At 45.2% G+C, this 21,483-nt stretch overlaps 1 long non-coding RNA gene across 3 annotated transcripts in view; it reads left to right on the top strand.

Moving 5' to 3' along the window:
* The window catches only part of LOC148057568 (uncharacterized), an 86,871-nt gene that overhangs the window by 62,964 nt on the left and 2,424 nt on the right, over positions 1-21,483 (top strand). Inside the window, exons 4-8 of one of the 3 annotated variants that reach the window (XR_015700120.1) lie at positions 4,896-5,009; positions 6,485-6,564; positions 6,841-7,002; positions 16,406-16,548; positions 19,451-19,559. This is a non-coding gene — a long non-coding RNA (uncharacterized LOC148057568). Of the gene's footprint in view, positions 1-4,895; positions 5,010-6,484; positions 6,565-6,840; positions 7,003-16,405; positions 16,549-19,166; positions 19,213-19,450; positions 19,564-21,483 lie in introns of those variants that run through there. The other 2 variants (XR_015700118.1, XR_015700121.1) reach the window with 2 other exon arrangements.

The following is a 21,483-nucleotide window of genomic DNA, read 5'->3' as shown; positions in this document are numbered from 1 at the left end:
AGAGACCTAAAGGCGTTTTTGGAACTTTGCTACCCAGTGGAGACTCTGCCATTTCACTCTGTAGAAGAAATCAGAGTATTTGGAAACTTTTTCTTTCCAAGTTGTAGCACAGCTTGCTTTATCTAACATAACCTTTAATGGAGCTCCCATTGATTCCTTAAGGACACTGTTCCTCACGTCAGCTGTGTCTCATTGCTTGGGAATTTGTCCTGATAAACAGCGCAAATGTTACTGTGCTTAATTTCATTCCTTTACTCGTAATTATGTCCCTTTGGGCCACCTACACCCTTTCCATAGAGCCCCAGAGGGCTGTGGAAGATGAAGACCGTTTTGTGAGCACATTATTCCAGATGTACTCTCTACCCGCACAGGGTGAGAGCAGTGCAATACAGTTCTTTGGACATTCAGCTCCTGCTTTAGATTTTCAGGCAGCTCTGGAAGGATAATTACCATTTTGACATCACCTATCTGGGAATGCTGATTACTTAAACACTGTCCTTGTTGACTTTACTCCTTTTAGCTGTTTTCTATCTAGAAATGCTTTGCATTTCCTTTGTGTATGTGTCTCAGAGAGAGGGTGTGTTTCTTTAAAATATGTATTTTCTTATTTATTACAACCTCATATTGTGGCAAGAGACATGTCTGGTAAAAAAATGAAAATATTTAAGAAAACAGGGTGACAATGTGTGGGAGTGACTCCTTATTGTGTTAGGCATTCTGGGTGGATGTAAAGGCCTTTTCCCACCTGAGAAAATCAGAAGGATTGCCCTAAAATCGAATTTATAACCATGCATGTGATTATTTAATAAAAGGAAATGTTTTTTGGATTTCAAAGAAATATCTTGCCGGAATGGTGGAGTGAGGAAATTGGTGTAGCAAGTTGAAAGCCACAGTTTGAGAGGCAGCTAGAGAGGTACAACTGCCTATACAAGGCTTGTATGGGGACGCCTCTGCAGTGGGTTGAGCAGTAAAAGATCCCCTTGTTGCTATTGGAGCTGGCGATTCTTGCCATACTTGCTTTGGTTGGTTCCCCACCCCCCACCCCCAAAAATAGATTACTTTTTCACTCAAGTACTTTGTTAACACTCAAATAATAAACAACATGTCTTTTACATGACAGGGTACCTGTGGGACTTAGCCATACAGAGAATAAAATGGCTAAGATGTGCTCAAGCTGAACGTAAACACTGGAAAGGATAATGTTTTTCACTAAGTGCTTCATGCTTCTGGCTAAGCAGAGTGGATACCATGAACCACTTGCCGCTGTTTGCATTGCTGCTTGCAGAGATGTTCAGGGCCAACAGGTTTTTCATAAGCAGATAAGTTAAGCCTATAAATCTTGCATGAGTGAAAGCCATGCTCATGTTCCCAAATACAACAGGTGAAAACCTATTAACAAATAACAATGCATGTAGTTACAAACAGAATGAGAAATTCAGTCATTTCTAGTAGTTTTTCACTGCATGACCCCTTCCTTCAGGCACGTATGATTCTGTTTTCTTGCTTTCTGCTTATCAGATGGGGAAATGCTGTTTGATCCCAAAGAGCTGTATTGCTGATGTCCCAGTGCAGCCTCTTCCTTCCAGTCATTTGTCCTTCATCACCAGCAGATATAGCAGAGATCTTCGTCTTCTGTGGGGCTGGTGTCTACCAGGAACCTTGGGCAGCCCTCAGATAGCCGTCTTCTTTTATCAGCAGGCTTCAGTAGTGAGCTACCTGCTAGTGGCAGGTAGTGATGCTCCAGTAGGAAGATACCTCCACCTCTAACAATACCTTTGCAGATCATGTGGTTCTTGTTTGATGTAAATTTATTCACTGATCCATTAAGTAATTTTTAGTGTATCCTTTTTTTAACAGAGTTCCTTATGCTAACATCAGTCTTTGGTGATCTTCTCTTAATTTATAATTCAGCCAAGACTCAACCAACCAAATGACAGAAGTCAAAGAACTCTTTTTGATCGAGGACAGGGAAATACCAGTTTCCTGTTGTCACTGGGATGTGGCATCTAGTTTTACATCTGCCACCTATGCAGATAACTACATGATGTTGGTGCTTGAAAGGCTTTCGATTTGAGATTTCAAGCGGCTAGCCATGAACTTTTTGGTGTTTCCATTTTGGGGTGTGCTCAACTTCATGAGATCTGATGTCTCACTAAGTGCATGCTGCGCACTCGCCCTTTGAACATTAGGCCTCAAGGGAGATGGTCAGTCTTATTGCCCTGGGTGGTAATCACAGAGCATGATCATCCATAATGTCCTTTTTGGGTGAGTGCCACTCAGTACTTTTATTTTGCTGTTAATCTTTTCACGTGACTCATCAAATTAATTGCAGCATTCAGTCCTCTCCCCACCCACTATTTTCCTAGCTTTTCTGCACAAAGTTTAGAACAAACTGAAGAGACACCGTAAAGGCAAAGGTTGTTCATGGGCCTACTGTAGTAAATTTAGGCTAATTTAATTGAAGCTAATGTTGTTCCAGACATGCCAAGAGCAGAACTGAGCCTCTGTTTTACTGATTTTTAGAGTCTGGAGTGAAAGAGCAATAGACCTTCTTTCTATGTGCAAATCAATTCATACTGATAAAGTCTGTTAAAAAAAGAAGATAAACATTAATGGTGGTTGGTTGGACTTCTCTTCACAATACCAGATACTGCAAGTTTATACTGGATGGATAAACCCTTATGAGGCCACAGGAGTACTTGTTGATTAATAAAATGAGTCAAGTGAAAAATTCTTCTACAGGAAAATTGGAGCACTGACAGCATATAAGCAAGTGGCTAGATTTTTTGGCCACAGACAAAGCAGGGTCCAACAGGTACCCAGCTAGAATGAGCTTGTGGCTCTCCATTTGCTTGAGAGGAACCAGGGCCACTGCACTTGATCCAAAGGTTCAGTGTTGGGTCCAGTTGGAATAGAGCACATGGTCAGCTGTGCATCCCCAGCTGTGCCAGCACCCCAGGGTGCTGATCCTTGGGACGTTCCTGTGGCAGCAGGAACCCAGAGCTGTTTCTGCAGCTCTGAACCAGAACAGGTCCAGTGTCTGCCAGGGCTCTCCTGCTCTAGGGAGGATGGTGCTGATTTATTTCATGTGAGTCCAAACCTCAGCGCTGAGGTGGACTGGGAAAGAAAGACCGAGATTGTCCATTAAAAAATTCTTTCTTTTCAGCCTAGCGCTAATCAGAGGGAGTTTTTTTTTCTTCTGCCTTTCCCCAATGCCAGCAATCTCTGTGCAGAGCCTCAAGCCTTCCTCTCTTCTCAAAATTTTGTCACTCAGGCAATTTTCCACTCTTACTTTTCTCACCTTTTATAAAATTTCTCCTTTCTTGACTGCTGGCTTTTCTGCCTTGCAAGGCCTCTCCATCCAACCTCTGCAGATGGACACAGGCCTCACTGCACCACATCTGGATTGAAGTTCTGCTGTAGGGCACTGTGACAAAGTCCACAGTGAACTGGGACCAGCTTTGGTGACCATCCACTCGCTCCTCCCAGCACAACCAGGGACCTGTGGCAGAACCCACCAGGGACCAGATGAACCTGGGATGAGCCTAATGCCATGAGCAAAATGCAAGGAACACAGTGTGAACAGTTTTGATGCCAACTGCAAGAGGTTTCAGAGACATATCTCTGCTTCAGGGCTTCATCTGGTCAAGGCCAGCCTCAGGGCATTGCCCAGCCCTCTGGCTTTCTCTGGTTGTCCTTCTCACTCAATGGTGCTGTCCTGGTCCACATGTGCTTGCTGTGCTCCAGCTGGCCCTCTCCAAGGCACACATGGTCATTGCAGTGGCTTCAGCACCCTAAATAGCTTTCTAGGTAAGAAGTTCAGGCTCCTGAGTTAAAATCTCCTTGGAGGGAGACTAAGCCTTTGACAACTGCAAAGCGCTCCTGTTTGCTCGCTGCGCAAGCCAGGAACATCTCCTGCCCACCAGCCCTTTTGCTGTTTCCCTCAAAGTCATCTGTGCACCATGAGCCCTCATGATGGTTGGGCCGTTCTGATCCCCTGGCAGCACCTGCCTGTCCTTGCCCACCTCCCTCCCTGGGCACTGCCAGACCTCCTGAGGCCATGATTTCTTCTCTGATGGGGCTGTTACGAGCCTGCACTGAAATGCTGGGTCCACGTGTGGCTTGCACACACTCAGCTGGTTAAAACAGCCCTGGGGAGATCTCACCAGCCCCATATCAGCATGCTAAGCTAGTGGGAGAATAGTTTCCTACCCCACCGTCAGTTCCACCAGCCATCTCACCCACCTTGGAGATAGTTAATATTAAATACTCGCCAGATTTTAAAATGGCTGTTTTAGGGGGAAGGTGAGCCTTCATTTTTTTTTAATACCGCCTTCCCAACATTGAAGTTCTCTAAGACAGCCTGAAAAGGCTCATGCTCATAGGACCAAGTAGCAGGTATGCCCTTGCGCCTCCTTTCCACCAGAGTGGGAGGACAAGGAGCTGCAGGGCAGGCGCGGAAAAATTGTCTCTCTCTCCTCCTCCCCTCCCTCCCTCCCCACACTTCTCTTGATCTGCTGGTGGCTCCTAAAAGGATTAATTAGAAAGATGTGAGCAGGGGTTGGAACGTCAAAAAACAATCGTCACTTTCATATCTGACCCCTATCACCAGCTGCAGAATTAACAAATTGAATGTCGTCAGCAAACAGGAGTTGCAGATGATATGAAGTTCATTACTAGCAGCACAGGGCTTGTTTTCAAAGCCCAGTTTAAACAACTCTTGCTGATTAAATTCCTTGCAGGGGCTCCTGCCAGACACGTTTAGAAAATACGGACATCTAACAACTCTGTCTGTCTTTCTCTCCCTGTCTTTTCTTTTTTTCCCCCTCTTTTTTCTTTTTTTTTTTTTTTTTTTTTTTTTTAACATGTGCCAATTATTTGTCTCCTATCTGCAGGTACTGGCAAGCATCAGCGCTCTGGCCCCACTGTCTACAGCCTTATCCATTTGGCGCCTGCTCCAGCCCTCTCACATTACCAGCAGTGGGGTCTGTTTTCAGCTGTGAAAAGCTGTGAGCATAACTCCATTCTGCCCCTCCTCCCACCACAGCCTCTCTCCCCCCTTTCCTTTTTTCCCTCTCATCCTTTTGCTCCCAGGGATCCCTTCAAGAGCTGGGAAGCAAGAAAAAAACCAGCTTGGTAACCTGCTAGACAGTGGCACTGGGGATTCACAACCTCCCTACCCATTCCGGTGGTTGTGGCTCCCCTGCATGGGAGCATCCAGAGCAGCTAGAAGTCCACTGAGGAAGGTTGCACGACAACCTGGGCAGGCTGGGATGGGGATGCAGGAGCTGTAAGCAAGCAGATGGGAGAGCTGTGGGGCTAAAACTCCGAGGTACTAGCTTAGCTACTCTCTAGTTCAGGAGTCTGAACCTTCCCTGAGCTCTCCTTCCCCTTCCTAAAGCATCTTTTTCTCCTGTTGTATTTGGTCATTTCACGTTCCTCCTGCTCGTGCATTTGAGGTTTTTCTCCACCATTTCTCTAGGAAGTGAGGATGGAGTGATTGTGCTCTGGCTGCCCCTGCTGACCCCGATGGTAACTCCTGGACTTGGCAGGTTGGGTGGGAACCCAGCTAGAAAAGGCCAGATCTCAGAGGCATGTTGTTCTTGCCAGTTTTGTGAAAGCAGGCAGTCCCAGAGAGGGGAGAGACATCACCAGGGGTCTCCCTGGGAGGAGACGACCAGTCCTTGCTGGAGCTATGAATGTCCCAGCCCTGGGAAAGCCTTGCCAGGGCACGCATTGAAGGAGGTACTCAGGAACCTGACCGGGTCATGAGACGTGCATTTGTAGCAAAACAGGCTATGTTTGCACTGCTGATGCTCTTTTAAGCTGTATATCACAGATAAAATTTTTGAGCCAAATTGGGAGAACTTTAAAAGGTGCCCAGGAGATGGTGTGGAAAATTACTGCCCTTTGGGAGCCACGTAGTACTGGGGTCCTGCTGCTCAAGTACCTTCTCTTTGGCAAACTTGCTCAGGAGAAAAATATCATGGATTATTCAGGAAAAGTGCTATCTAGCTCTCCCTTTGACAGTGAAATGGTGGTATCAGGGGCAGCAATACAGTATAACCTTCAAAGAATTTTCTAACATAGTTGAGTCCTGTCTGTATCATTATTCTTCCCATGTGGGAAGTATTTTCTTTTCCAGCCATGGCAGTTTAGTCCCTGAAAGGATTGCTGAAGTTTTTCTACACAAGTGAAACTGTCATAGAGATTTGCACACACTGCTAGGTGGCATTTTGGATCGGGGGTGTTTCATGCAAGAAATAGCCCAGCATCGAGTTTTTAAATTGTTTTTGTCCTTTACAGGCCATCTCTCTCCCTCAGGGTAGTATTGACAGTTAATTACAGGACATAAAACTGCCCTACATCTTTATTTACCTTTTTTTTCCCCACTTCCTCTTTATGACCATCTCTGAGTGAGTGTTGTTATGGAAAATGGCTGATCTAGAGCAGCATGTCTAATTTGTACATCCCTCATTCCTAGGCCTCTTGCGTCTCCTACGCTGTGCTCTACTGTTTTTCGTTTTGAAAAAGAAAAAGCAGCTTCCAAAATGAATTAATCAGGTATGGCTTTTTTTTTTTTTTAATTGAATTCACTGAATTATAGCAAGAATTACACTTGAACGACATTTTTCACTTCCAAAGTTCCTGCTGAAATATATTTTTTTTGCTTCAAACTGTAAAAACAGGGGGGTTTGTAGATATCTGTCGGTGACCAAGTCTCATTTTTGCATTGAAAAGCATTACATACCTGCAAAGTGTTCATCCAAAGTCCACATTTCAAGTTCAGTCTGTATACAGGTTGCATTCCTCACGTACGTGTGCTTGCACTGATTACAGCTCAGCAAGTGGACATGCAAGTGCACAACGCGTGTCTAGTGGGCAGGAAGTTATTTTTGGAAGAGTCTGCCATAGCATGAGTTTGCTGCACTGCTGAGCAACCAGCACGGGATGTCTGCAGTACATGAGGAGAAATCCACTACTAATGCGGCATACATGGGCGTAAGTATAATTGCAGTATGATCTGTGGGAAGACTTGCTTTCAAATCTAGCTAAGCCTTTCAATAATGTATTTTCCTGATACTGGCTGTCATTCTCAGCTGATCAGAAGATATTGACCCAATATTTTCTGCCAGCATTCATTCAATTCCAGCAAAATGAGAGGGTTAGCTTGGTGCAGGAAGCCTGGGATTAGAGAAGTCCCCTGTGAAGTTCAGTTGGTAGAGGAGGGGTTGCAGTAACTCCCAGCAAGAGTTACCTCTGCAGTGCGCAGATAGTCCCCAGCCCAGGCCAGCTGCATCTAGAAGATCCACTTTTTCTCTAGTACCAACTGGCTGGTTTTCATCCTTTTATCCATCCCATCGTTGTTTTGAAAAAGGCATTTTTGATTAGGCTGGCATGCCAACTGCAGGCTGTGTCCCTTGGGCACTGCACGAGGTGGTTTGCCTGCACATATCCCAGCTCGTGGCTCTTGGGAGAGCCTGTTTCAGTTGCTGTTGAAAAGCGGCTGAGAGAAATTGCGAGCTGCCTCACCCATGTCGGGGACCAGCCTAAATCTTTGGCTTGCTTTTGCTCTCCTAAAGCAGCTCACACACTCTCGCTGGCACCCAACACCTCTGTGGGTTAATTGATCTTCAACCCATCAGTGGTTCCTTCAGCTGCTGGGGAGAGAGACTTGCAATCACTCAACGCCAGAGTAAGTTTTGGGCACCTTGAGATCTCTGTTAAAACATTTGCTTTGATGATGCTTTTGATTTACTTGGATCTTGCTCTTGAGCACCTTGCTTGATATCTCTGTTACACCTTTTGCACTATAGTGTTTAGACAGGGGATTTGTAAGCTATTTTATCAGGGCAAAAACTGATGCAATTTAATTTGTGTTGGCCGAGCCCTACTGTCCTGAGAGAAAGAGGGATCAAATGTTACGAGACTGTTTCTCTTCACAGTCTGAAGCTCTTACGTGATAGCGGTTGGACCAAATTCTTTCTTGTGGTATTTTCTCAGAGCCTGGCTAATCATACTTTTCTTGCCCTCTAGTCTTCTCTTGCTTTTTTCTTTCTGTTTCTCTGACATTTGTTGCTCCAGCCCTGAACCTCTGCTCTTGTCCATTGCCACCTGCATCCATGCTAGTCATTGCTGGTCTCCCAGTGATGCAGCACACCAAAAAATGAACTTTTGCCACTTTTCTGAATGCAGGCTGAGGCTTAGGTCCCATAGCTATGTTGAGGTCTGTGCTCTAAGGTCTTATGCTGGAGGATAAGTCAACACAAGTGATGTGGCTAGTCACAATACCCTGCACCGTTGGTGTTGCAATGCTTTCCCAGTCCGCCAGTAGAGGTCTAGCCGGGACGTCTGGGCCAAGGTATTGACATCTCCTTTGTGGCCCATGTTAAAGGACCTCACAATAAAGAATAAGTTAATGAGCATCCTGCCCCTCCCCACGCCTCTAATCTGGTAAAAGTCGTAAAGAAAAGTACTTGCAAGGAAGTGCATTAGGCAATCTTTATGAGCTGTGACACAGAGTGCACTAAACCCCATGGCTGGGCCCCTGGGCCTCCTGCAAGACAGCTCTTTATTGGGAGGGACACCACAGAAGTACCATCCTCTGTGGCTATACACAATACCGTAATAGGGTTAGCTAACAGTAGAAGTGTAATTAATGTCATGTAATATAAAGATTTACCATTTTCTCTAAGGACTTCTCCCCCAGGCAGCTTTCTTGCATCATTCAGTAATCTAAATTAAAATCATTGTGCCCATTCCCCGTCTTTTTACCCCTTTTCTGCCTGTATGCTTGTTCCCAAAGATGTTTGTTGTGGGATGCCACTTCACCAGAGGGGGATTAGGGGGACATTATGCAAAAACAGTGGCACTGCCTTCTCTGCCTGTTGAGTGAGAAATAAAACAATATTTAACTCGTCCAGAGTTTTTCTTTCTCTCTCTTTAAATCTTCTCCTGTGCATTTTCACACCAGACTGCCACGTCTCCCACATTCCTTATCACCCTGAGATTGTTGCAACTTGCTTTAGGAGATTACTGAGGAAACAAATATCCATGCTTCCTTCATTTACTCCACAAATGGGACTTCTACTCGAAGGAGGAATGGCAAGATGGTTTTCCTGACCAGTTTGCATGTGCATATTCTAAAGGGTTCGTGCTGGGTCTATGTCTAACTCTTGCAGAAACCCTGGTACCAGGAAGTGTTTGTAGTTGGGGAAAAGCAGAGAGCACCACAGTGCCTAGGTCACCACCTGGCACTTCCATCCTTCTTTCCTCTCTCACCTTGAGCACATGAGCGTATTGCTAGATTATTTGTGCCCCGTTAGTGAGAACTCTCTCCAAAGCTTACTGCAGTCAGCAAAAGACTTTTCAATGGTTTTCTGTTGGGGCCAGTCCTGCTGAGGCCTGAGTTTTGACGTAACTCATCTAACTTAGCTGAAGTCGATTAGGGACTGCTTTTCCCAGAAGGTTACAGGGGCCACCCTTAGTTTGGGTCCATGTGCTGAAATCCCAAACTCCTGTGGATCCCAGGCTGAGCCATGCAGGTCTTTTCTTTTGAAGCCTTAACCCAGGCAAAAGCCATCCACACCACCATGCATAGAAATCGGAATGTGCTTCCCTCCACTCTCAGTACAACCATCCTTGAAATCAGGCTCTGTGGCAGGTAGCTCCTCTTTATAGCTGTTTCCTCCCATTTCCTCACTTTCCCTGCCATTTACCAACCAGGAAAAGTTCTTCCAGACCAAAAATACTCCTCACCCTTTGATTACCCGTACTGGCCAGGGTGCAGTGCTACAGTTACAGTACAGCTTTGCTGGAGCGTAACTGGAGAATGAGGAAAGGCTGGTTTGTACCATCAGCCTGGCACAAGGCATTCAAGCTGAGATAATGACTGATTAAAATGTGACAAGGCTTGTTTTCTAGCCAGTCTTTCCCACCACTGCCATCTCAGTGCTGGACAGTCAGGATGTCCAGGTCAGTCACTTGCAGGGATTTTAGTTCAGACCCTTGGGTTGCAGTCATATGAACAGCAGCTGTCCAGATTTAATGGAGTGTGCGATCCTCTTGTTATCACGTACTATAAAATCCAGAAGTGGCAGATCACCTGGGCACATGGCAGGTCCTAGAAATATTGCCTGGCAATGCTGTCGCTCTGTGGCAGGCTATCAAATTAATACAGTTTTATTTTTCCATCTCACAGTATATTGCCTTGCACTGACCTGGTGAGAAGCAGGGAGAGGCAGCTGCAAATGGCCATTTGCATCAAAAGCTCCCCAGTCACTCCCGATTAGAGCAACCACATCTTTTCCCAGCTAATGAATTGCTCCCATCTGTGAAATTACAGCTACTCACTTTTGTTTTGTTTAAATCAAAACTGCAAGGCTCATATGGCAGGCCGTCTGCTGCCTCCAGGTACCCGGCTCTCACGCCGTGATGCTGAGCCGAAGGCGAGAGCGATCGCCGCGGCTGTTGTTTTGTCGCGGGCTGTTTGTCTGGGCTTTGACAAGGAGCATACGCAGAGCAACCCTGGCCTTGCGTGAACCGGCCGGGCAGAGAGGGGAATGGCTTCAGGGACCTGCTGGAGACCTGGGGCTCACCAGCCCGTGATGAGTCAGTGGAGATGTTTTCTGCATAATGCTTCTCCGGGAGTCTGACCTATTGATTGCCAGGAGTCTCAATAAATTTAGATCGCTGGTTTGTGTCTGTGCGCCCTAAGCAGGGGTAGGACAATGATTAGCTGCAAAGATCAATAGGGGAGAGTCTTTTAATCGACCACGTAAAATGTGTCCTTCGTCACTGATGGCGTGTTAATTGGGATTTAATTCTTGAGGGGGCATTCACCTGTCCCTCCCAGTTTTCTTTCTGCTCTTGAAGCCCTTGTTGAGAAATCTAGGGTACCTTGAAAGTTAGAAAGATGGAGAATCGAGGCATTATTATTCTTGTAATGTTATTTCCGCTGTATTCTGTCAGTCTCCACCTTGATGAAATGCCCATCTGCATCTTTCTAAAAAAGCCCTCTTTCAGTGGCGTTCACCAACAGAAGTATATTTAGCATCCTGGCACGGTGATGCATTTCTCAGTCAAGGGCTTGGTGGCAGGGGGGACTCAGTGCCTGACTGCTCCCTGGCAGCCACTGGAGATGCACGGGTCTCCGAGACGCTGCCAGATGCTCAGAGAGATAGCAACCCAGGACACCAGGGTGCCTTGACTCTCCCAAGGCAATGTATCCTGTGAAGAGGCTTCCAGCCATCCCCACAGCCGATCTGCTCGTTCTTGCTGATGCAGCTGTCCTTTGCATCCTTAGGTTTTACCTATGGCTCAGCTTTTGGGCAAGGAAGGAAAGACAAACTCTTATACCCTCCGCGTGACTCAGCCTGGGAGAGGTTTAGGGGCGAGCCGCCTTAATCAGAAACACAGCCTGAAGGACCAGCATCTTCCCTTTAGCGCGTAAGGGGTACAGTACTCTCCTCAAAACGCAGAGGTCTGAAAGGAAGAGAGCTAACTTTTTCAGAGCATGTAAGATGCAAGGTTTGCTTGTATTTCTTTTTAGGTTGATTTTTTTGTGAACAGGTTGATTTCTTTTTAGGTAGATTTTTTTTTGCCATGGGAATAGATCTCTCTTGTTGGTAGAGGGAGAGACCTAGTTTCTCCAGGGGGTGCCTTCCTCAGCTTCTGCCTTCCTGTGATGGACCCTGTGCCTGCAGCTGAGCTCTCACTGGCGTGCAGCTAGCGCCAGGGACAGGGTCGGGCTGGGGGGCGGCGTCACAGGCTCCCCTTCCGCAGCAGTGGCTTATCCCAGCAATCAAACAGCTTTTCCAGAGCAAATCTTGTTGAGTCTGTGTGATAGGAACAAAGCCAAATGTGAGAAGAGAAGGATATGACGTGCACTTTACCCTAAGTCCTACCATGCTGTAATAGCTAAGTTTTACTATTTTGATACCTCCAGCAAAGTCTGTCTGTGTGTCAGTCTGCTCCTCACGAACAAATTCAGGATTATTGTCTGTCCTCACAGTCCCTCACCCCCATAGGGAAAATCTTTTAATTCTTTGGTTTCCTTTGGGACTTTCCAGTTCCAGCCCTGGCAAAACAAATCCTGTCACTGGCTGGAAAATGGAAGCATCCCAGCTAAAAGCTCTGGCATTTTTTCTTATTGTGAATTCTTTAATCTCTTTTAACAGATGACCTCTCTAGGGCTATTGTATTACCTTCCTGCTAGTCTTCTGACAGGTCTTCTATTTAACTAAACCAATAAATATGTATATTTGCAGTAGAACTGTACAGGGCATTTGTTACTCAGTAACCAGCTTACAATTAATATTGAAAAATTATTGCAAACTATGTGATTGTATGCACATATACAATTCTTAGATACAACATCCATGAAATTTCCTTGTTGTAATTTAGCTAATTAATAAATATTCATACACATATTTTGGGGGGATATGGATGAGTGAAGCAAAGCAGTGAAAGAATCTCTGCCACCCCAAACACAGTTACGTCTTCCATGACTTCAAGGAGGGCTTGTGGTGGGAACCAAACTCAGCTCTATGCACCACCTCCATGGTTAAGCCGTCTTTCTTAGCACCGCATCTCTCCCTTTTCCTTTTCCCGGGCTTGTGAAGGCTATGAAACAGCCAGCTGCAGTCTGCCTATGCAGCGGACGCTGGGAGGAGAGACTGCACCAGCGGCCTCGTTAGCAGTGCCATCTCCGTGCAAGGGACCAGAAGCTTAGGCTGAAATGTCTGGTGGAGAGGCAGAAGTATCTTCTGCTTTCTGGCACATGGGAGCTCTGCGTGGAGGCATCTTGACATTGCCGTTGTGTCCTCTGATTTGAAGGGGAACTGGCTGGTGCGGTCCTCAGACCTGTCTGTTCACTGCACAGCTATTGCATGTCATCCACCAGAGAGAAGTTTCTCTTCCCTACCCCTTTCCCTAAGGGAGGGGCTCGGGGGGGGGAGCAGTTGAGTTTTTTCTAATGCTTTCTTCCATGATGGGATTAAGCAGGACCTGCTCCTTTAAAAAGTGTCCCCTTCCCCATCATCCTCTCTCCTTCCAATTACAGCACTAATTTCAGTAATGGAGCATTAATGGAGTAATGGACTGCTGAAGCTGGCCTGAAGGAACTGTAGTGCTCAGCACAAATTGAGTAAATAAACCATATATTAGATTTCTAAACAATACTTTTAGTCTAGTCCCCAGGGAAAGAGAGTTGTCAAGACTTACTTAAGTCAACCCAGCAAAACGTATGCAAAAGATCCACCCATTCATACCCTGGAAAATGGCACCAGTGGCCTGAAGTATCAGTGAATCTCTCACATAAATCTCTGCTATCCTGACAGAGAGAGCTTTGTGTTGTTTCCTTCTCCCAATTCCTCCTCTTTGATTTATTTACCAATAAGCAGCTTTGTGCCTGTTTTTATTTGTGTCTTGCTAGAGAGCTGTCCCTGTATGCTGATAGAGAATGACTTGCAATTGTAAGGAGAGAGTTATCACGGAGCCATACGAAGTGATGGATGAGAGTAGTGCCCTAAACAGTTTTCACTCTGGGAAAGTCCTGATTATTTTTTTCTTCCAAAAGCAGCAGCCTTCTGTCAACATTTTTATTACTTTATGTTAAAAATAGGCTTTGCACTACCTCAGCCAAATAAATAAAGATGAGTAATGAAGTACTGACTATCCAGATTTACCCCACTGGCATCAGGGTGACTAATTGTAATTTAGTTACCCTTGAATGCATGGGCCGTAGTCGAGGTTTTCCTAGGCAGCGTGCAAGCAGGGTGAGAGCCAAATGCAGAAGATGGGGACTTTGAAGCAAGGCAAAGGCACAGAGTAGCAAAATGACCTTTCCACATCACTCCCCAGGTCAGTAGGAGAACCAGGGTAAAATCCAGGACTGGATGTAGACGTCATGTCTACAGCAAACCTTTTGCATCTTGAAGGGGCAATCATGAAAAGCCATAATTCCTACAGGGCAGCAACTTGTGGGTGTTCAACATCCCACAAGATGATTATTTACTTTCTATGAGCTTCAGAGTGATCTGGGAGCAATCCTTTGAGCTTTTGTGACAGAAATAAGCAGAGTTTTTTCTGCTTTTATTTTCTCTCAGCCCTGATGCAGTCGAGAGACAGTGAAGAGGGCTCTAGCTTTTCTTGTTCATAAGTTTTATTCTGCTGTGCCATTGCTAAGAATAAGCTAAACAATGGCAACTTAAGCTTGAATTGAAAGAAAGAAGATTGCTTTAGTCCTGTAATCAGGCTGGAGATGGGGTCCGAACTGTAGCATTTTATCAGGGGGAGTTTTACACAGACATCATTAATCTGCTTCAGATGTCTGGCACTTAGAACTTGGGTATGTTAAAATCACTCCTTCACTTGACCTCCGGATATAACACGTGAAAGAATCAAAATGCACTGATGTATACCAGACCGAGATGATGTAGTGTCTCTCAGGGTGTAATGCAGTGTCGCTTGCATTCCTTATTTTTATTGGGGGTAATTTTGAATGATATGCATAAGAAAAAGCAGGCATACTATGCTGGTTATAATAATCTAGAAAAGTTAGCCATTATATCCTGAAATCTACTTCTGCAACTGACTGGAATAGGTAATCTGGGCATGCTCTGGGTATGTAAAGGAACTGCAACACTTTTTTATCTGTGTGGGAAGATTAACATATTACTTTATGAATAATTTGTTAGGCACAAAAACAGGTAGGCTCTCCAGGAGTGATGAGTTTATCACTGAACACTCACACCCAGGAGTATGGATTGAAGAGCTTGGCAGAAGTCTGTGCGCCATTTGAAACGGCATGCAAGACTCCCATTTTAAGAAATGGACTTTTAAAATGTTTCCATTGAACTCGTGAGCTTCCTGTTTTCACAACACTAATGCTCTTGAATCCAATCAGGCTGCTGAGCTCCTCCCTCAGTACCATCCTCCTCCAAGAGGAACAGCTCTAGCTTATCCAGCTTGACAAAATACTGCACCTGCAAACTTTGGATCCTCCTTTTATGTGTGTGGCCTGCATTTCTCTCCTTCCTCAGCATGTCTTCCTGGAGAATGCTGGTGGTGCACAGCCCTTCATCCCTCCTTGATGCATTTGCTCCTCCTCTCCTGCAATTCCCCCCAGCCTTTTTCCTTGCCACTCCAAAGTTTTAGAAGTCTACTTTCCTTCTCTAACTCTCCCACTTCCACCACTGAGTTCAGCTACTTCTCTGCTCTTCATCACATCCCATCACTTTCTTCCCTAACCTATACTGTCATCTGGCTGCTTACTCCTTCATCGTCCAATGTAAGGATGTGAAAGTCTTACCCTTATGAGCCCCTGCCCTGGATGCCACTTGATCCTGCCTTGTTTTTCTTCATTTCGACTCTGACCTCACTGTTTACAGACATGGTCTGGAGTTTTCTTCTCCCAGATTTCAAGCTGCTTCTTCAAAGCTTGCAGGTCTTAAAGCTGCACTGTACGTGCATAGGTATAATGCATCCATCTTCTCTGCTAATGTTCTCAGAAGGAACAAGGACCATCTTGATGGGAATTTTCAGCAAACACCATGTGCTCAGCCTCAGACAGCTGCCACGGAAACTTCATCCTGAAGTTTTGCAAAGCAGATGAAAATAAAATTTTGTGATGGAAAAAAAAGTCAGGCAGCTTAAATACCAGACTGTTGCTTCGTGGTTAGTCCTTTGGCAATTGGAAAGTACAGAGCTGCCAGCTCTTCAGCCTCATGCACAGAAATCAGAGTATGTGAGGGTAACAACCTGATTAAATGAATATGAATTAAGTTTTTCAGTGAAAGGGATTCCAGAAGAACTATCCTACTTACACCTTTAAATTCTGAGCTATTAAACTATGCCTCTGTTTTCTATGCCGTTGTGATGTGGCTACACACACTGATGAGATGACAAAATGGTGGCCCTGGAGCCTGGAGATCCCAGCTTTCCCACTCCGTTTCCTATGCTGAGGAAGGAAAGGCAGCAGGGTTGTTAAGAAGAGCTGGTTGTAGAGGATGCTTTTGTGACATGGCAGTTTGTTTGGTGGACCTGATCTAGAGCTATCTGACACGGTTGGGATCTGAGAAAAAACAGCCTTCTGCCCCTTCCCTGTCAAGCGGTGTTTCCATTCAGATGGTGATTTGGAATGTCATTCTGTTAGTTTTTGGTTTTGCTTTGTGATATGAGACATTTAGCAATTGCCAGGATAAATACAGTTATATCTTAAGGGTGGCTGGGGTATTTTTGGTTGTTTTTTTCTGAGAATTCTTAGCTATTTTGTGAAACTCCCTGGGTGCTGGGGGAGTCTCTCCTCTCTACCACTCCATGGCTTAATATTCTTACAGACTTGTTAATTCCTTTTAGCCTATCTAAATTCTGTTTCAAATAATCTTTGTTTTTCTATCCAAAGCCATGTTGTCAGGTCACCTGCACTGAAATATTCCTGTTATCAAAGACAAAACCAACCGTGTTGCGAAGATTATTTTCTTCCTGCTGTGGAGAGTTTCTCTCCAGTGGAGGATGTGGAAAACTTCTGAATGATTTTAATGCAAGGTTAGTGCTTTTTTTATTGTGCTATAGCATGTCTGGGAGAGGAGACCAAGAGTAAGATACCTAATGTGCCTGATCTGGCGCAAATGCATTCTTGCATTAAGGGAATAATCTTTCAGACACCTCAGGGAGCTGTTTTGCCCAGTCCCTTGGGCTGTGTGTATTCTTCCTGTGGGGAAAGTTTGGATGGAAAAAGAGTTGTTGTTGATAGATACGTGTGTGTATTCATCTTCACCCTTTTCCTACCCCCAAAATCTGAAAATTTGGCCAGAAATAGGTATTCCCCTAGAAGAAATCCATTGGAACACAAGAAAGCCCAAAATTTTGCAGGAAAACAGGTTTGTAGCAAACCTAGCTTTAGCAGTGTGACTAGGACAGCCCCTGGGGTTGTGTCTGCCTCTGAGCCTTATTCTGGCCTTCGAATTGGGGTTTTTTTGCTTATTCTAGCAGCATTTTGGGATGCACAGGATATTTGTTTCTCCAAGACTGGATGGCCCATGGGAAAGGAGGAGGAAGCAAAGCGAGAGCACGATTCCTAATCTGGGCCAGCATCTTCTCTGCCACTCTGGTCTGAGTGGTTGCCTCTATCAAGGGAACACCTCCCAAAGACACACCCAGCATTAGTGCTGGCTGCCAACCTGAGTGCTGGCCAGCTCTGCCTGTTACTCCCTCCATTTCTCTGGTCCCTGCCGACCAGGCTGTTAAGACCAGGAAAAGCCATTGGGTAGGTGACAAGAGCCAAAGAATTTGCTGAATGTGTCGGACTTGATAGCGGCCACCCCCTGCCAATCGCATTCCTCTGCCACAGGGCAGATGCGCAGAATATGTCTCAGACCTTCCTCCCAGCGGGAGATAAGCCCTGGAGCCCTTCACCAAGTGTGGCTTTGTGTGTCCTTTTCCCTGTATGGTGTGAAATTGGCTTTTCTGCCCTAGTGGCTATGAGCAGCTGGTAGGATTTTGACTTTTATTTTTTATTATTGAAGACGCTTTGATAAGCTTGCATTTAGGCTTGGTTACCCTGCAGGCAGTGGAGACCTGTGGGGGTGTGATTCCTGGGCCTGCTTCACCACTGAGGTATGGAGCAGAAAACTGGGTTGTGGCAAGGGAAAAGGGCATTAAAGCACACAATCCCGCAAAAGGTGCAGTGCAGCTCTCCCCCACCCCAGATAGCCACGTGGCACTGAGCCACAGTAGGTGCAAGCCTGGGAGGGGAAAGGCAATGCTGAAGAATGTGCCGTTACATATTTCCTCAGGTTTCCCCTCCTTGGTAGAGTTGTGCTAGGACCGCAGACTTGGCAGGCATAATGGAAAGCTGTCTTCCCCTACAGCTCTCCAGGGACCTTCCCTGGCACTTTGCCTGGCTCTGGCACTGTGGTGGGGAGCTGAGCTCTTGCAAAGAAACATTGGATGTATCAGTGCAGCCCCATGGAGGGCAATGCAGAGGTCCTCAAACTTCCCTCAGCATGCTGGAAAAGGAGACGAAGATAATGAGTTCTCCTCTTACAAGCACTAATTAGCCAGACGTGGCATTGCACCCACAGAAATATCCTTGCTTCCAGGATCGGAGTGAGGACCCCTGCATTCTGTGGAGTCTCCAAATAGGTGGGACACCTCTGCCTTGTGCTGTGGAGACTCCCAAACTTTGCACAAGTGGGCAGGCTTGAGCCCCAAAGCAAAGGTGCAGCAAGAGCTTGCCATCGTGACAGCAGTCTTTCTGGAGTGAGTTTCACTGAGATTTTGGGCATCATTTTTAATTTGTGTGAAAGTAACCCTAAATATCTGTATGAGGTGAGTTTCCAAAATACAACAAACTAGAAAAAAATTGAAAATCTCTCTCAGCTGCTGTTGTGCTTGCTTACGCAAAACCCATTTTTAAGCCCAACTTCCAAAGGAAACAGGGTACATGAGGTGTCATGGCACACGTCGTATGGTGTGTGTATGGTTACCTCTGCCTCAAAAATAACTTTCAAAATCATTGGGCAGCAGTTAACAAACAGTTCAAAGATCCCTACAGGTTTCATGGCAGTAAATATCTGATTAGAGGACAGACAACCTCTTCATGCCCCAACTGAGAGAAATGGTGAACTCAACCCTTCATAGACACCAGAGAGTTCAAAAGTATACACACCTCTGACATTGGGAACAATTTCAGTCAAAATTTCCAGTTTATTAGACAGCAGAAAACACAACCACAAGATGCAAAACCATAGGAAACCAATTCTCTTTGGTCCCAGTTCTTCCAGAACTATGATTTCCTAAGAGACTGGCTCCCAGAAACCCCTGCACACTTTGATCCCTCAGTAACGCCTATAAATTTCCATCCTCTTGGAGTCTGTAATGAATGGGGCTGTGGTCGTGCATTGAAAAAGGACAAGAGGGTCCCTCTGCCATTACCTTCCCTTTTCTCATCCCTCCTGGGTGAAATGTAAGCCACTGATTAAGTGTGCTCTTCAGTCACAGCAATTGTTTGCCTGAAATCCCTTCTGAAAATGATGCCTTTCATTCAATACTGTTGTTGAGTTACTGCCATGATACAGAAAGTATTTTCCATCCTTCCACTCAGGCAATGGGGAGAAATTAACAATTAGTAAAAGATGTTTGCTGTCAATGCTGTTTTCTAGGGCTTGGGATGGGAGAAGGAGCCAACAACCCTAGAGATCTCAGAGGTAATGTTATGGAGGGACAATGTAAACTCTCACTTTTCCTCACCTTTCTCGCTTTCTCTCTCCATTTCTTCTCCAGTTGCACCATCCAGCACATGTACTCTATGTCAGGGGCTGGGAGAAATGCCTCACATCTCCTTCTCCCATCAATATTGTATCTGCCTCTGGCCCTGCTTTTGAAAATCCTTTGGGGTTTGAGCCTCTATTTTGCCCTGTGTGTCTCTTATACTCTTATTTTACAGGGAGCTGTTGAATTGCTAACACTCCCATGCACTGCCACAGAAGCAGGGAGACCTCACGTCTGTCAGGACAGGAGCATATCCCCACCACACTGCTGACCAGAAGAGCCAGGCAGGTTTGGTACTTTTAAATCTCGTTTACCAAGATTTTTCTTTCCCCATTGAGAATCCAGCCCAGAATTGATTTTTGAAGGCATTATGCTGTTTTATGAAGTTGCCTTTTGTGGATATCTGAACCATGGTGGTGGACATAAAGTGTTTTCTTGATATATTGCCCTTCTGCATCACACAAGTATAGAAGTCTGTGATTTTTATATATAGATATATATTTATAGAGGTCCATGTGTTGGTCACATGTTGAATATAATTTAGGTGTGTGGATCCTTGCAGTCTGGAAAAACAGGCCAATGTTTAGCTGAAAAAGTCAGGTACTTGGAAAGCAGAAGCGGAAAGGCTAGTAAGGAGAAAAGTGGAGGTAACTGAGGCAGGGGGAGTCCTTAAATCAAAGAGCGGTCCTCAAACCGCGACGTGTATTTGTCTTTGATGCTGGCAGAGTTGTACAGGCTTTACAGGAAGCTCTGCACTGCTGGAGGGCTGCTTTCAACTGAGACACTGGACCCAGGTCCTATTTTTTCTGGCTGTGGTGACTGTCCAGGAGGAAGTGAGAGATCCTATGACATTTTTTGGAAGAGAAGGACATGATCCCAGTGCTGTGGATAAAGTTTCCTGTCTGGCAATAAAATGTGTTCAGCTCTGTGGATGGTATTAACAGGTGCCAACATCAGGCTCTCCAGGCTGTTTGTTAAAGCTGTGTAGTCCTCAGCTGGTGTAAGTCAGGAGAGCTGCTTAGATGGTGGAGCTGCAGGAATTTTTCCCTCTTCCTTTGCTTGGGAATTATTTGTTTCCTCTTTGGTTCTAACGTAAGTTTGGCTGAGCGTAGAAAATGAGTTTTATTATCCAAACCTGCTTTTTAAGAGTCATGATATGAATGTAATTTGTTACAAAAAAAGGTTACGTGCAAGCAATTGAACATAGATTGTCTAGGAAGATAATGTAGAGCACCTAAAGCTAAGAAATTTTCTGTTGCACCAACTGTAGAAGTCCTCTGAACTGACAGAAATTAATACCTTGAGAATCCTGTTACCCATGGCTAGCCTTGAAAGGGGCATCATGAAGAATGGGCCTGTGCCTGGGCAAGTTGATTTGTTGATTATCATTTAAAGCATTTTGACATCTCAAGTGAAGGTCATTCCATTGTTACGTTTCTCCTTTTTGCAATTAGCTATAGGTGATTTGTATGGAGCACAAAATATGAATAGCATCTCTTTAAATTAATACTGAGGTGAGCGGAAAGGAAGAACAAGAGAAACAAGCAGAAACTTATTTAACAGGCTGGCTGCTGAATGGTAGCAACATGGCTTGACTTAAAGCATCACTGCTTTTAGCATATGATTTATTGCTAATGCCCCTTCCCATGACTGGCCTTCAGCCTTTGATGTCAGTCAGCTCTGAATTAATTACTTCGTAATGCAAAGTGAAAGTGCAGTAGGTTTGGTTTATTCCCCGTTCCTCCCTGAAATTGTTGTGTTAACTTGCCTCATCCATGTTTGCTCGCTCTCCCACCCTCCCCACAAAGCACCTTCTCATTTGTGAATTCAAAAAGCTGGGGAGTGTGTATGCACACATTGTATTGCCTTATAATAAATGGAGCCTTTTAGCCAGGGCAAGCGAGACTGATGTAGGAATGTAGGAGATCATATCTTGGGGGAAAATCAATATTAAGATGTACAATTGCTCCCATGGTATTGAAAGAATTAGTTGATCTACATGCCAAATGACAGCCCCCTTGATAACAGGGATTATGTGTCCTGTCTTTCCAGGCTGTGCTCTGTTGGGGCTGCTCTCTGGGTCCCTCAGGCAGAGATAATCTAATTAGTACAATGAAGACCAGGTCGATTTAAAAAAATAAAGAGGGGGGGAATTGGAGAGAGGGGCTGAGGGGAGGTGGATGTCAGCGAGAAACAGGCTCTGGAAAA

Source organism: Nipponia nippon, unplaced genomic scaffold (genome assembly GCF_047370975.1).
Source record: "Nipponia nippon isolate SJK-2023a ecotype South Korea unplaced genomic scaffold, ASM4737097v1 scaffold_1, whole genome shotgun sequence".
In the NCBI taxonomy this organism is placed as follows: domain Eukaryota; kingdom Metazoa; phylum Chordata; class Aves; order Pelecaniformes; family Threskiornithidae; genus Nipponia; species Nipponia nippon.
Note: the sequence above shows the minus strand (reverse complement) of the source record. Positions and strands in the feature narration are given on the sequence as shown.